Source organism: Pogona vitticeps, chromosome 4, assembly GCF_051106095.1.
Source record: "Pogona vitticeps strain Pit_001003342236 chromosome 4, PviZW2.1, whole genome shotgun sequence".
Classification (NCBI taxonomy): Eukaryota; Metazoa; Chordata; class Lepidosauria; order Squamata; family Agamidae; genus Pogona; species Pogona vitticeps.
Window position 1 is genome coordinate 14,591,156 of NC_135786.1, and position 14,561 is coordinate 14,605,716.

The 14,561-nt window shown below is 41.8% G+C and overlaps 1 protein-coding gene and 2 long non-coding RNA genes across 5 annotated transcripts in view; 1 reads left to right on the forward strand and 2 right to left on the reverse strand.

Annotated features, from left to right (window-relative positions):
- Positions 1-14,561, reverse strand: part of GNAS (GNAS complex locus) — a 274,080-nt gene that overhangs the window by 224,422 nt on the left and 35,097 nt on the right. The window lies entirely within an intron of this gene.
- The window catches only part of LOC110084742 (uncharacterized), a 74,980-nt gene that overhangs the window by 54,341 nt on the left and 6,078 nt on the right, over positions 1-14,561 (forward strand). For 2 of the 3 annotated variants that reach the window (XR_013544448.1, XR_012086119.2), the window contains exons 2-4: positions 1,434-2,779; positions 13,240-13,495; positions 14,269-14,350. This is a non-coding gene — a long non-coding RNA (uncharacterized LOC110084742). Of the gene's footprint in view, positions 1-1,433; positions 2,780-13,239; positions 14,003-14,268; positions 14,351-14,561 lie in introns of those variants that run through there. The other variant, XR_013544447.1, reaches the window with a different exon arrangement.
- LOC144588762 (uncharacterized) lies at positions 2,252-7,885 on the reverse strand. Its single transcript, XR_013544451.1, has 2 exons — positions 6,885-7,885; positions 2,252-4,248 (listed from the first exon to the last, which is right to left on the reverse strand). It is a non-coding gene; the product is annotated as an uncharacterized LOC144588762 (long non-coding RNA).

The window sequence follows — 14,561 nt, forward strand, 5'->3', positions numbered from 1 at the left end:
TCCTCTGAAGATGGCCAGCCACAGAGACTGGCAAAACGTTAGGAAGAACAACCTACAGAACACGGCCAAAGAGCCCGAAAAACCCACAACAACCACTTCAATTCTGTTTCTTGCAACCTAACTACAACAGAGAAGGGAGACAAACAGCATCACACCTTTTTGTGTCAGTATGGTTAGATCATGCTGGCCTTCAGCTTTTCCCCTCTGACTTTGCCCCATCCCACTCATAAACAGATCTCCATTTTCCTATCCTTAGAGGAATTAGCGGGAGACAGCTGAAGGATGCTGGGTCACAGGGCAGCATCAGTGATCCCACCATAGCAAGATTCTGAGACAGACTTTAAGAGCCTCCACTCAACATAATGAGCAAGAGGTCCCCCCAACTCAACTGGGCTGAGTTATCATGTCTTGAAAGAAGAAACTTAACATAAATGAGACAGAATCCTAAAGATGTTCCCATAAGAATAACACAACCTCCCAAGGCTAACTGCAGCTAATAGACAACATTTTGGTCAGCTGTGTGGTCATGGCCCCAGTACACAACCAAGATATACCTTTTTCAAATACAAAGTGGAGACCATCCACCGGGACCTTGACCACCACTTCTCCTCAGTAGATCGAGCTGAGGCATCCACTGCACCACCTTGTCTGGTGATATTAATGCAATTTCAGCCTGTGACATCAGATGAGGGTGACAGGGTGCTTGACTGCTGTAAGGCTACTGCAACCTCCCTAGATCCCCTAGTTCCTTGCCCAGCCTGGCTCATAAAAGCAGCCAGGCCCGTAATGATGGATCGGGCCATGATAATCATTAATGGCTCTTTCTGGGAGGGTAAGATTCCCTGTGCCCTCAAGGAGACACTAATTGGGCCTATCTAATATCATCCACAACAAATCTTGTTGTGGATGATATTAACAACTATAAGACCCATCACTAATGTTCCATTCCTAAGCAAGTAAGTGGAGAGGGTAGTGGCTGATCAGCTACAGGCACTCCTGGAGGTGACCGATGCCCTCAGCCTGTTCCAATCAGGCCGCGTCATGGCACAGAAACGGCATTGGTTGTCCTGCAAGACGACCTTTTCAGGGAGACTGACAGAGGCAAAATGTTGGTCCTCCTTGATCTCTCAGTGGCCTTTGATACCATCGACCATGGTATCCTCCTGGGGAGGCTCTCTGGGTTGGGGACTGGTGGCCTGGCATTGTCCTGGCTCCGTTCCTTCCTAGAGGACTATCCTCAGAAAGTGCAGCTTGGGGAGATGACGTCCACCTCTTGGAATCTTAACTGTAGAGTCCCTCAGGGGCCAATCATCTCCCCATTGCTGTTTAATATCTGCATGAGGTCCCTGGGGGAGGTCATCAGGAGTTTTGGAGTTTCATGTCACCAATATGTGGATGACACCCAGATCTATCTCTCTTCCACCCTTCTGCAGCGGATACTGTCCCATCCCTTGAGTGCTGTCTGGATGCCATGCTGGGATGGATGAGGAAAAATAGACTGAGACTGAACCTGGACAAGACAGAGATCCTGCAAATAGGCGCCCATAGTGTCTGAGGCTTGGGGACCTCCCTATTGTTTGGTGGGGCTACTCTTTCTGTCAAGGATGAGATTTGCAGTCTGGGCAGACGATGGGATCACAGGTAGTGTTGGTGGGTGTCCTTTTTCCATCTGAGGCGGATCACCCAGCTGCGTCCTAACCTTGACTCAGGGGGCCTCACTATTCTGGTTCATGCCCTGGTAGTCTCGCAATTAGACTATTGTAATGCTTTTATGTGGGTCTCCCATGAGGCTGCGAGGGCAACTCCAGCAGGTCCAGAACATGGTGTCCAGATTGCTGAGTGGGATGAAGAAATACCAACATATCTCCCCTACACTGGCTGCCTTGCACTGGCTACGTGTCCATTTCCGTGCCAGTTTCAAGGTGATAACTTTGACATACAAGGCCCTAAACAGTTTGGGACCTCGATACCTGACAGAACACCTTCTGCCAACAAGATCTGCCCATCCTACTCAATCTTCCCAGGCTGAATGGCTGAGAACATTGACCCAGAGAGAGAAGACTAGAAACCGGGCCTTCTCGGACGTTGCCCCTCATCCTACCTGAAATCTGCTCGGCCGCTTCACAGGGAATTTTAAAACAATGCTTGAAAATAATGGCTTTTTAGGCAGGCTTTTCTGGAATTTACGTCTGAATAATGTGTTGCACTTTTCAGTGTTTATTTCTCTTACGCCATCTTGTCTCTTAAACTATTTTATGTATATGCTTATTTTATTTATGGTGTAGTAACTTTGATGCTGATTTTTGGTTTTCTGTCTGATTTTGCATAATTGAGTTCTATATCTGTTGCAGATTGTTGTAATTTTTTTAAAAAATTTCATTTGCCTGATGATGTTTTATATTTTTGTGTCTTGCTTTTTTTATTGTAAACCTCCCAGAGTGGCAATGTAGCCAGACAGGAGGTATAGAAGTTGAACGAACGAACGAACGAACGAACGAACGAACGAACACACACACACACACACACACACACACACACACACACACAACACACAGGCACCTCTTCAATTAGCCATGGAAACTTACACAACCCTTATGAAACACTAATAAAATTCTAGACTTATCATTTAATGAACCTCACCCTGTTATCATTGCAGTATATTTTTTGTGTTGGCTACATCCAGGAGAGGGCATGGCTGTCACAGGAATTACCAACGAGACCACAAATTGTGTTTTAAAGAATTACAGGAAGAAAAAGCCTGAGCCTTCATTTTTTCAAGGTAAGCCCTTGCTTCAAATTGAAATAATTCTCCCATCACATAAAATTTCTGGGATTTTGCAACCTGTCCTCCCCACCCCTCAAAATCATCCAAAGCATTTTTTTTGAGAACCTCTGGCTCATTGTTCCAATGATTATGTAAACAGCTGCATGAGTATTAGAAAAAGAATCTTTGGGGCTGGCACATTTAATGTAAGAGATTGCAATGTTGTGAGTTGTGCACCTTCAATACAATCGACTTTTGCATGCCTGCTATTAAAAAAAAACACACACACAAGTACGGCCCAGCTGCGATATTTACACTGTGTCCATTATATTCTGCCCTCTGGTGGCCATTAGGTTCCAGTTTTACTGATTTCCCTTTCATCTCTCTGTGTGAGCGTTAAATACAGTACAATATATGGCAAAACAGCAGGGCACAGAAATGAGTAGGCAGCTAAACACAGAGCAATGTAACCGACTTATAGTTGCTGTGGGAATGTAATGTATTTTTTATTTTTACTCTCAGCCATGTCAAATTATAACCACTACCATATTGTTAGTAACTTGGGTACCAAATACAATTAGGAAACATATTGCAAATATAGCGTGACTTGGCTAATTCAGTTCCATCAAATTTTACAATGGCAAAATAACTGAGAAGTCAGCAATCCACCTACCACCGCCTTACTAAAAACATAATTTTGGATTCCAAGCCACAGGAACTACAACCAGTATTCCTACATGAAAATATCTATTCTTCATATGTTTATTTATTAAAACTTCTATCCAGCCTTCCCCTCCTACACACACACACAAAGACTTTGTGATGAATACTGATAGATTGCATGAACTTTATTTTACATAGTCAGATGCCAGGGAGAAAGCTGAACTGACAGGCAGGATAGAAATTGTTTGAATTAATTAATGCGTGAGTTCCAATAATGCATGGGGATGCAGGTGGCACTGTGGGTTAAATGGCTGAGCCACTGGGCTGTCAATGGAAAGGTTGGCAATTCGAATCTGTGCTATGGGCTGAGCTCCCGTTGCTTGTCCCAGCTCCTGCCAACCTAGTAGTCTGAATGCATGCAAAATCAAGTAGATGAATAGGCACCACCTTGGTGGGAAGGTAACAACATTCCGTGTCTAGTCATGCTGTCCAGGTGACCATGGAAAGTGTCTATGGACAAACGCTGGCTCTTTGGCATACAAACAAGGATGAGCACCGGCCCCTAGAGTTCGACACAACTGGTCTTAATTGCCAAGGGGAACCTTTGCCTTTACCTTTACTTATAAAATATTGTAGCCAAGAACCATAATCAACCATTTTGGTACATAGGAATGTACTGCCCTATTGGTAAAGCTTGGGTCATGTGAGATTATCATGTACAGAGAGAGGACAGAAGGATGGGGGAAGAATGCTTGGGGTTGGGCATGCAATGGCTATATGGGTTTCAAGCTGAACCTATTAATTTTTTTGTGCCCTTCTACCTGAGAAGTAGCCCTCATAGTCAACAAAAGAGTGGGAAAAGCTGTAATGGGATACAATCTCAAAAATGATAGAATGATGTCAATACGAATCCAAGGCAGACCATTCAATATCACAATAATCCAAGTTTATGCACCAACCAGCATTGCTGAGGAGACTGAAATTGAACAATTCTATGAAGATTTACAACACCTTCTAGAACTGACACCAAAGAAAGATGTTCTTCTCATTCTAGGGGACTGGAATGCTAAAGTAGGGAGCCAAGAGATAAAAGGAACAACAGGGAAGTTTGGCCTTGGAGTTCAGAACGAAGCAGGACAAAGGCTAATAGAGTTTTGTCAAGAGAATAAGCTGGTCATCACAAACACTCTTTTCCAACAACACAAGAGGCGACTCTATACATGGAAATCACCAGATGGGCAATATCGAAATCAGATTGATTATATTCTCTGCAGCCAAAGATGGAGAAGCTCTATACAGTCAGCAAAAACAAGACCTGGAGCTGACTGCGGTTCTGATCATCAGCTTCTCATAGCAAAATTCAAGCTTAGACTGAAGAGATTAGGAAAAACCACTGGGCCACTCAGGTATAATCTAAACCAAATCCCTTATGAATACACAGTGGAAGTAAAGAACAGATTTAAGGAACTAGATTTGGTGGACAGAGTGCCTGAAGAACTTTGGATAGAGGCTCGTAACATTGTCCAGGAGGCAGCAACGAAAACCATCCCAAAGAAAAGGAAATGCAAGAAAGCAAAGTGGCTGTCCAACGAGGCCTTAGAAATAGCTGAGAGGAGAAGGGAAGCAAAATGCAAGGGAGATAGGGAAAGTTACAGAAACTTGAATTCAGACTTCCAAAGAATAGCAAGGAGAGACAAGAGGGCCTTCTTAAATGAACAATGCAAAGAAATAGAGGAAGATAACAGAAAAGGAAAGACCAGAGATCTGTTCAGGAAAATTGGACATATTAGAGGAACATTTTGCGCAAAGATGAACATGATAAAAGACAAAAATGGGAGGGACCTAACAGAAGCAGAAGACGTCAAGAAGAGGTGGCAAGAATACACAGAGGAATTATATCAGAAAGATGTGGATATCCCGGACAACCCAGACAATGTAGTTGCTGACCTTGAGCCAGACATCCTGGAGAGCGAAGTCAAGTGGGCCTTAGAAAGCCTGGCTAACAACAAGGCCAGTGGAGGTGATGGCATTCCAGTTGAACTATTTAAAATCTTGAAAGATGATGCTGTTAAGGTGCTACATTCAATATGCCAGCAAGTTTGGAAAACTCAACAGTGGCCAGAGGATTGGAAAAGATCAGTCTACATCCCAATCCCAAAGAAAGGCAGTGCCAAAGAATGCTCCAACTACTGTACAATTGCACTCATTTCGCACGCTAGCAAGGTTATGCTCAAAATCCTACAAGGTAGGCTTCAGCAGTATGTGGACCGAGAACTCCCAGAAGTACAAGCTGGATTCCGAAGAGGCAGAGGAACTCGAGACCAAATTGCTAACTTGCGCTGGATTATGGAGAAAGCCAGAGAGTTCCAGAAAAATATCTACTTCTGCTTCATTGACTATGCGAAAGCCTTTGACTGTGTGGACCACAGCAAACTATGGCAAGTTTTTAAAGAAATGGGAGTGCCTGACCACTTTATCTGTCTCCTGAGAAACCTATATGTGGGACAGGAAGCAACAGTTAGAACTGGTCATGGAACAACTGAGTGGTTCAAAATTGTATATTGTCCCCCAGCTTATTTAACTTATATGCAGAATACATCATGCGGAAGGCTGGACTGGAAGAAACCCAAGCCGGAATTAAGATTGCCGGAAGAAATATCAACAACCTCCGATATGCAGATGATACCACTCTGATGGCAGAAAGTGAGGAGGAATTAAAGAACCTTGTAATGAGAGTGAAAGAGGAGAGTGCAAAAAACGGTCTGAAACTCAACATCAAAAAAACTAAGATCATGGCCACTGGTCCCATCACCTCCTGGGAAATAGAAGGGGAAGATATGGAGGCAGTGTCAAATTTTATCTTCCTGGGCTCCATGATCACTGCAGATGGAGACAGCAGCCCTGAAATTAAAAGGCGCCTTCTTCTTGGGAGGAAAGCGATGACAAATCTGGACAGCATCTTGAAAAGCAGAGACATCACCTTGCCAACAAAAGTCCGAATAGTCAAAGCTATGGTTTTTCCTGTTGTGATGTATGGAAGTGAGAGCTGGACCATAAAGAAAGCAGACCGCCGAAGAATTGATGCCTTTGAATTGTGGTGCTGGAGGAGGCTCTTGAGAATCCCCTGGACTGCAAGGAGAACAAACCTATCAGTTCTAAAGGAAATCAACCCTGAGTGCTCACTGGAAGGACAGATCCTGAAGCTGAGGCTCCAGTACTTTGGCCATCTAATGAGAAGAAAAGACTCCCTGGAAAAGACCCTGATGTTGGGAAAGTGTGATGGCAAGAGGAGAAGGGGACGACCGAGGATGAGATGGCTGGACAGTGTCTGCGAAGCAACCAACATGAACCTGACACAACTCCGGGAGGCAGTAGAAGACAGGAGGGCCTGGCGTGCTCTGGTCCATGGGGTCACGAAGAGTCGGACACGACTAAACGACTAAACACACACACACACCTGAGAAGGAGCAGGAAGAGGCAGCATATGTGTTTGGGGCTGGTAGATTCCAACTCTCTGACTGGCCAATGCTAGTGGGTGGGGTTGTGTCATTCCAACAGCAACTGTCTGCATCCTCTAAATTTTAGCAACCTAAGGCAGTACCCCAGTCCACTCTATCCTAGTAACATCTCTTGATTGTACGTGCAAATATGCAATTCATTCTCCTGCACATACAGATCTGGCCCATACAGATCTGAGTTCAAAACACATTGGGATAGTGGAGAACAGACTTGTTAACAAACCTCCATTACCTGCATAGGCGTTGACTTCTCATTCAGAATGTGAGAGAGGCAAGCAACCAGTGTGGCTGTTATCAGCCACATAATTAGATGGGGGGCGGGGGAGGAAACAGGTTGCCAAAACAGCAGGGGAAAGATGGAAGCTTCTTGGGGGAAAGGAACACTTTAAAAACTTGTCATCAGGAAAGGTCACTGGGTGAAGGCTACAGGTATCTCATGAAAGAACATTCTAAAAAGGGCTGCTTCTGAAACTAATTCAGTGTGTGATTAGTGTGTGGATGAGGTATCTCCTAGGTACACTTGGTAAAGCCTCTGTCTGTTTTCATCCTGGAAGAAAAGCAGGATAGAAAAGTAGGAGCTCCCCAGGGCTGTGTGCTAACTCCCTTCCTCTATTCCCTGTACACACATGATTGCACCCCACTGTATAACACCAATGCAATTATTAAATTTGCGGATGATACGACAGTGGTGGGGCTCATAAATAAGAACAATGAGTCTGCTTATAGAAAGCAAGCACAAAGGTTGATAGTTTGGTGTAAAGAAAATCATCTCACACTTAACATCAAAAAAACTAAAGAACTCATAATTGATTTTAGGAGGAAGAGAAATGTACATTTACCACTGTACATAAACGGTGAGAAAGTGGAGAGAGTTGGTAGTTTTAAATTTCTGGGTACTTACATCTCAGAGGACCTCTCATGGACTATAAATGCCAACATGCTAATGAAGAAGGCACAGAAGAGGCTGTATTTCCTGAGAATGCTCGGCAAGTTAAATTTATCTCAGCATTTACTTCTGTCCTACTATCGTAGCACCATTGAGAGTGTCCTAACCTATGGCATTCTGGCATGGTTTGGGAGTAGCTCTGTAGCGGACAAAAAAGCTCTACAGAGAACCATTAAAATTGCCCAGAATATCATCGGGCTCCAGCTACCAACCCTGGATGACATCTTCACATCCCGCTGTCTAAGGAAATCACATAGCATCCTGAGAGACTCTTCCCATCCTGCTTATAACTTTTTTGAACTGTTACCATCTGGCAGAAGATATAGTTGCAATTAATAATGAGCTTAAAGACCACCAGTAGTGAATAATTAGTTGGACTGTGTTACTTGGCCTGCGGTGTAGATGTTTGTGTTTTTAGTGGGGGACTTTTAGTGGGTGGGGAGTGTTTGGGGAATTTTATGTGTGTGCATGTGTCTGGTCTCTGGGTGTCTGTGAATTTCATTGTATGTTTATATACTTACAATGACAATAAATTATTATTATAATAGAAAAACAAATATGACTTCTGTATGTGATTTTTGGAGAACAAGAGGGAAAGGGAGAAATTCCCAGCTTCTTGTAGTGGCTAAAGCGGGTGCTGACCTATGTGCTATAATAAGAGGGGATAGTTACCTTGATGCCCAGGAGGTGAAGAAGAAACTCAGAAAAGCTTTTATTAATAGAACTCTTTAGATTTTTTTTAAACTGGAATACATTTTAATATTTTTATTACTTCAAAAATAGTTTATCTTAGTTTTGAGGATGTGCTCAAAGTGCCATCTCTTTTCACAATCTTCCGATGTAGACCAGAAACAAAGATGGCTCCTGCATCTTCTGTCCCAAGAAAAGAGGGTCATGAGTTCACAAAACCTACTGTGATTTGAAGCAGTGGTCCCCAACCTTGGGCCTCCAGATGTTCTTGGACTTCAACTCCTAGAAATCCTGGCCAGCAGAGGTGGTGATGTAGGCTTCTGGGACTTGTAGTCCAAGAACATCTGGAGGCCCAAGGTTGGGGACCACTGATTTAAGGGATAGGAGTTGCACTGCTACCCACCACCATTCTGCTAACTTATTATTTTCCTTAATCCTTAGTTCTAAAGGACAGGTTCAGGCACATCAGTTATTAAAGCAAGTTAAAGCTGTAAATGACTTTAGACTCCCATAAATACTCAGCCACCTAGAGTGGTCGTTGGACTAGATAGGCGGGGTATAAATAAATAAATAAATAAATAAATAAATAAATAAATAAATAAATAAATAAATCTAAAACAGTGGTTCTGAACCTTTCATTTGTGGCTTCTAGGTATATAAGATGGACTGAATGAATCCAAAGCTGGAATTAAGGTTGCTGAAAGAAATATCAACAACATCAGATATGCAGATAATACCACTCTGATGGCAGAAAGTGAGGTGGAATTAAAGAACCTCTTAATGAGGGTGAAAGAGGAGAGCGCAAAAAAGATCTAAAGGTCAACCTAAAAAAAACCTAACATCATGGCCACTGGCCCCATCACCTCCTGGCAAATAGAAGGGGAAGAGATGGAGGCAGTGACAGATTTTACCTTCTTGGGCTCCATGATCACCACAGATGGTGACAGCAGCCATGAAATTAAGAGATGCCTGCTTCTTGGGAGGAAAGTGATGACAAACCTTGACAGCATCTAAAAAAGCAGAGACATCACCTTGCCAACAAAGGTCTGCATAGTCAAAGCTATGATTTTTCCAGTAGCTATGTATGGAAGTGAGAGCTGGACCATAAAGAAGACTGACCACCAAAGAATTGATGCTTTTTAATTGTGGTGCTGAAGGAGGCTCTTGAGAGTCCCCTGGACTGCAAGGAGAACAAACCTATCAATTGTAAAGGAAATCAACCCTGAGTGCTCACTGGAAGGACAGATCCTGAAGCTGAGGCTCCAATACTTTTGCCCATCTCATGAGAAGAGGAGATTCCCTGGAAAAGATCCTGATGTTGGGAAAGTGTGACGTCAAGAGGAGAAGGGGACAACAGAGGACAAGATGGATGGACAGCGTCATTGAAGCTACCAACGTAAATTTGACCAAATGCTGGGAGGCAGTGGAAGAGAGGAGGGCCTGGCGTGCTCTGGTCCATGGGGACACAACTAAACAACAACATTAACAACAACAACAACAACAACAACAGGCACAGTTTGCTGTCATCACCTCTTACTAAGTTTCCAAAGCCAAAGTGGGATTTGAATCTGGGTCTCCTGAGCCATAGTCCGTCAGTCTATCCACTACACCAATGTTTCTCAACCTTGAGTAACCCAGATATTTTGGACTCCAATTCCCAGAAGCCTTCACCACCAGCTGTGCTGGCTGGGGTTCCTGGGAGTTGCAGTCTAAGAACACTTGAGTTACCCAAGGTTGGGAACTGCTGCACTACAACATACTGGCTCTCAATTAAAGAACAGTGTAATCACAGAGAAATGTTTGCTGTGTATATGAAAGAGACCGGGAAATCCACATACACAGAGACCATGTAGATGATGACCTCCTTGGAAGACAGTGCAGCCCAGATGTTAATTGGTACTCCTCTGGATTTAATCAAACTGTCTTTGCATCTTGACAGCTGAATCATTTTTTACATTCCACCACTATCTTAAAGACATCTTTCCTTAAAGTATTATATACACTATACAGTTATAGCAGTTTGATTCCATTTCAGCGGTGTCATGGAAATTAAATAAAGCAAAAAAACAAAACAAAACAAAACAAAACAACAACTAAGCAACTCACACATCAAAGAGAATTAGGTAATATTGTGACTATGGATCTGCAGAATGTACAACTCACCCTTGGTGTTGTTATTACAAGTTTCTGCAGAGGCTGTCTTAATGCTAACAAATTTATCGACCTCTAGGTTGCCTTCTTCTTTTTTTTAATTTTTCTCCTTCTTCTTCTGAATGTTCAGATGGAAACGGTTAAATGTGTTGACACTCACATACAAAGCTCTCCATAGTTTGGGCCCACTTGTCAGAATGTCTTTCCCCAATGTCATCTGCCAGACCCATCAGATCATCACAGGTGAGGCTCCTTCAGCTGGCCACTCTGAGAGAGACCTGTAAGTCATCTACTAGAAGCAGGGCCTTCTTCATGGCGGCCCCAACCTTGTGGAACCAGCTTCCAGAGGAGTTTCGCCTGGCCCCCTCCCTGTGGACATTCAGGAGGCAACTGAAGACGTGGCTTTTCAGGGAGGCTTTCCACACTGACCCTAGCTGACCAACTTTTGTCCTCCACCTTTCTGTTCTTTTGCTTTAGCGCCACCTGGTTTTATTGGTTAGTTGCTATACTGGTTTTAAATAGTTTTAGTGTTATCTAGTTTTGTTTATTATTGTAAATTGCCCAGAGTAGTGCTTCAGCACTCATGGGGAGCAAATTACAAAGGTAAGTAATAGATCTTCATCAATAAAAATCTGACAAATTGGTAATTGGATCCTGGACAGCATAGAATGTGTTGGAAAACCAGATTGAGGCGGTGTTGCAGAAACAGAATCTCCTGCACAAGCCAATGAGCCATGCGGCCAGATATGTAGGTGTGGACACACAGCTCTTGCATGTTCAATCTACTCGCACTCAAAGCATGACATGGCTGTATGGCATGTTCTCCTCACCTCCCACCATGAGAACTACCTCTTAGACTCCTGCCAGTTTTTAGGTGTATCTGACAAGATTGCTGATCAACTGGATCTGAAATTTAATTTCAATGTCTTTTGCTTGGCTCTTGCAGTTCTCCTTTAAAACTTGATCCTTATCTTAACTTTGTTCAACTATCTTAATCTCTATTAATTTAAACTCATTCATATTGAAAAGTATTTGCTAATTCAGCTAAAATTCTTAACTAAACTTAAAGGTCCAGACCTTTAAAAAAAAGCCACACACAATAAAAGTCCACAGTCAGCAGTGCAACCCATGGTATTAAACTGCAACCAGAAAAATCTACTGAATGCTGTTCACTAAGTCTGCTGTCTAGGCGATTTTCCTTCTAACTTTTCTTTCTCCAGTTCTTTATTATGAATTTGTTAAACTCCTAGATCTGTTCAGAAGCTCGCATGTAACTAAAACAGATGGAAGCCAAAAACAATGAAAAAGACAAAAGACGGAAAATATTGCACTATTCCATATCAGCTGCTATGGTTCAGTCCTACAGAATGCTGGGAAAAATAGTTTGTGGGTGTACTTAAATTTTCCTGCTGTCATTCATGAGGAGCACTAGAGCTTGCTCAATTGCAATTCCCAGCATTCCATTGGATGGCACCATAGCTGTAAAACTGGAATCAAAGTGCTATAACTGTGTAGTGTAGATGCATCCTCTGACATTTTGATTTTTCTCATTAGGAAAAAAAAATCAGTCATTCAACCGCCTGATAAAGTAAAGAACTAAAATGTTACATTTTTGGACTATAGATACCAGAATCCTCCATCCAGCATAAAAGCTGGCAGGGGAATTCTGGGAATTGTAGTCAAAAGTATTAAAATTCCCAAGCTTGGGAAAATATCTTTCTTATATTACAACACATTTACTCTCCACCCGAAAAAGAAGGATTTAATGATGAAGAACAGATGATATTCCCTTCCTCTTTTAACTTTCTTTCTTTCTTTCTTTCTTTCTTTCTTTCTTTCTTTCTTTCTTTCTTTCTTTCTTTCTTTCTTTCTTTCTTTCTTTCTTTCTTTCTTTCTTTCTTTCTTTCTTTCTTTCTAAAACAAAAGCTAGACAGGGGAGTTTGGGTCCTTCTTGAGAGTCTTCTTAGAGTACTTCCTTAGAAAGACATCATATTTGCTACCAGGCAAGGAGTCAAAGTCAACATTAAGACACATGCTCTGTATAATTTCCAGGACTGAGTAGTGTTGGAGTGTATTTAGAGGGTGAAGGCAGGAGAAGTGCCTCTCGTGGTGTTTGACTTGGTGTAAAAACTAGTCTTTAGACAAGGAAGTTTGTATTCCAAATAATATTTTTAACTACATGTGGTCAAGTACATAACTGATCAGGCCCTTCCTCTACAACAGTAACCCCTTATAAACGGAGATATGCATAAAACTAGCATCAGCATTTCCTTCCTACACAAAATTCCTCACCCAACTGATCCCCAATCTGTACCCATTCATAAGGGTAGAATAAAAACACTTGATATATCCACACATACTCCTTTCAGCCTTCATTGCAACATTGATATTTAATTCCTACTGATTTTAAAGGCACATACGTATCTATGAAATGTGAGTTGTTCTAGTGAAGGTATGGAAAAAGATGGAAAGAATTCTCATTAGATTTCTTGTTCTCATTGATTTAGGCTGATCCAACATTGTGAGAATCCTGAAGAATGACGCTGAAAGCAGCTAAGACTCTTTACCTCTAGCCAAGAGCAAGACACAGAACAGTATATTATCTACTTTTGAAAAAAAAAGTTGCTCTATTTGAAATGATTTCACTGTGTGAAAAACAATCAACATAATGAACAGTGCTTGAATTGTGATAACAGTACATCAGCAGTGTTTCAGCTAAATCAGTGTGAACACCTTTCATTTTTGTGTGAGGCATCCAGTGTGGTAAGGAGGAAAACGGGAATCTTGAGATCTCAAATTACCAGATCTAAATTCTGAGCTCCGAGTTGCCCGAACATCTGTTGAATTTGGCTTTTGTTAACAAAAAGCCAGTGAACGTGAATGAAAAATAGAATAACAATTCATGCCAACAACACACACCAGTTCTATGGCTATGAAAGCATTTGCAGATTGCCCTTCTCTTGGACCACAAAAGCTGTGTACTAAGTATTCCAGATAATTATTCAAGCAATGTAAAAATGATCCCAGAAAAAGTATACAGCTGAGCCAAGAGAAAAAGAAAATATTATTAAAAGATAAAATAATCCAGAAGCTGCTCTCTTCCACAGATTGTAAATTCTAAAACAGTACATGCTGCTTACTTGAACAGAAGAGGAAAGCAGCTATTACTGTTGCTACCACTGCTACATCTAAATAATCTTATGGAATGAATGGGATGTGTTTTCAACGTTTATGAAATTCCCTATAATTAAATGAATATATTAACAATCATTGTTGTTTTGGACTAACAATCAGATTTAGCCAATTATTATTATATATATTTAATTAAATTTATATCCCCATCTCTCCACCACACATAGTACTGAAGGGTGACTAACATAAACGCAGAACTGTTAACACATCAACAAAATTAAGAGAAAAACAGCACTCCTCTGATAAAACATAATCAACAAACTGAGCAGTCAGCTCAAATGTCCAAAAGTCTAGCCTTCTGGCAGAGTATATCAAACATGATCTACCATCCCCTCTCTTGGCAGGGAATTCCAGAACCCAGAAACAGCCACTCAGAAGCTGGAGAATTCTACTCTTCCATTAGTACTAAGTCGTATAAAGAAGATGGTATGTATATCTGTAATTCTTCTTCTTTGTTGACAGGGTTTTTTTCCCATTCAATCTTATTTTTTATACAAAAGCTGCAAAAGGCATTTAACCAGGATTGGTAGTGTGATAAAGTAAACGATCAACAAGAGGAGTGGAAGTCAACTACCAGAACATGATGGCAAACAGCCCGCCATTAAGTCCAGTGCCAAATATTGGTGGCAATCAAACA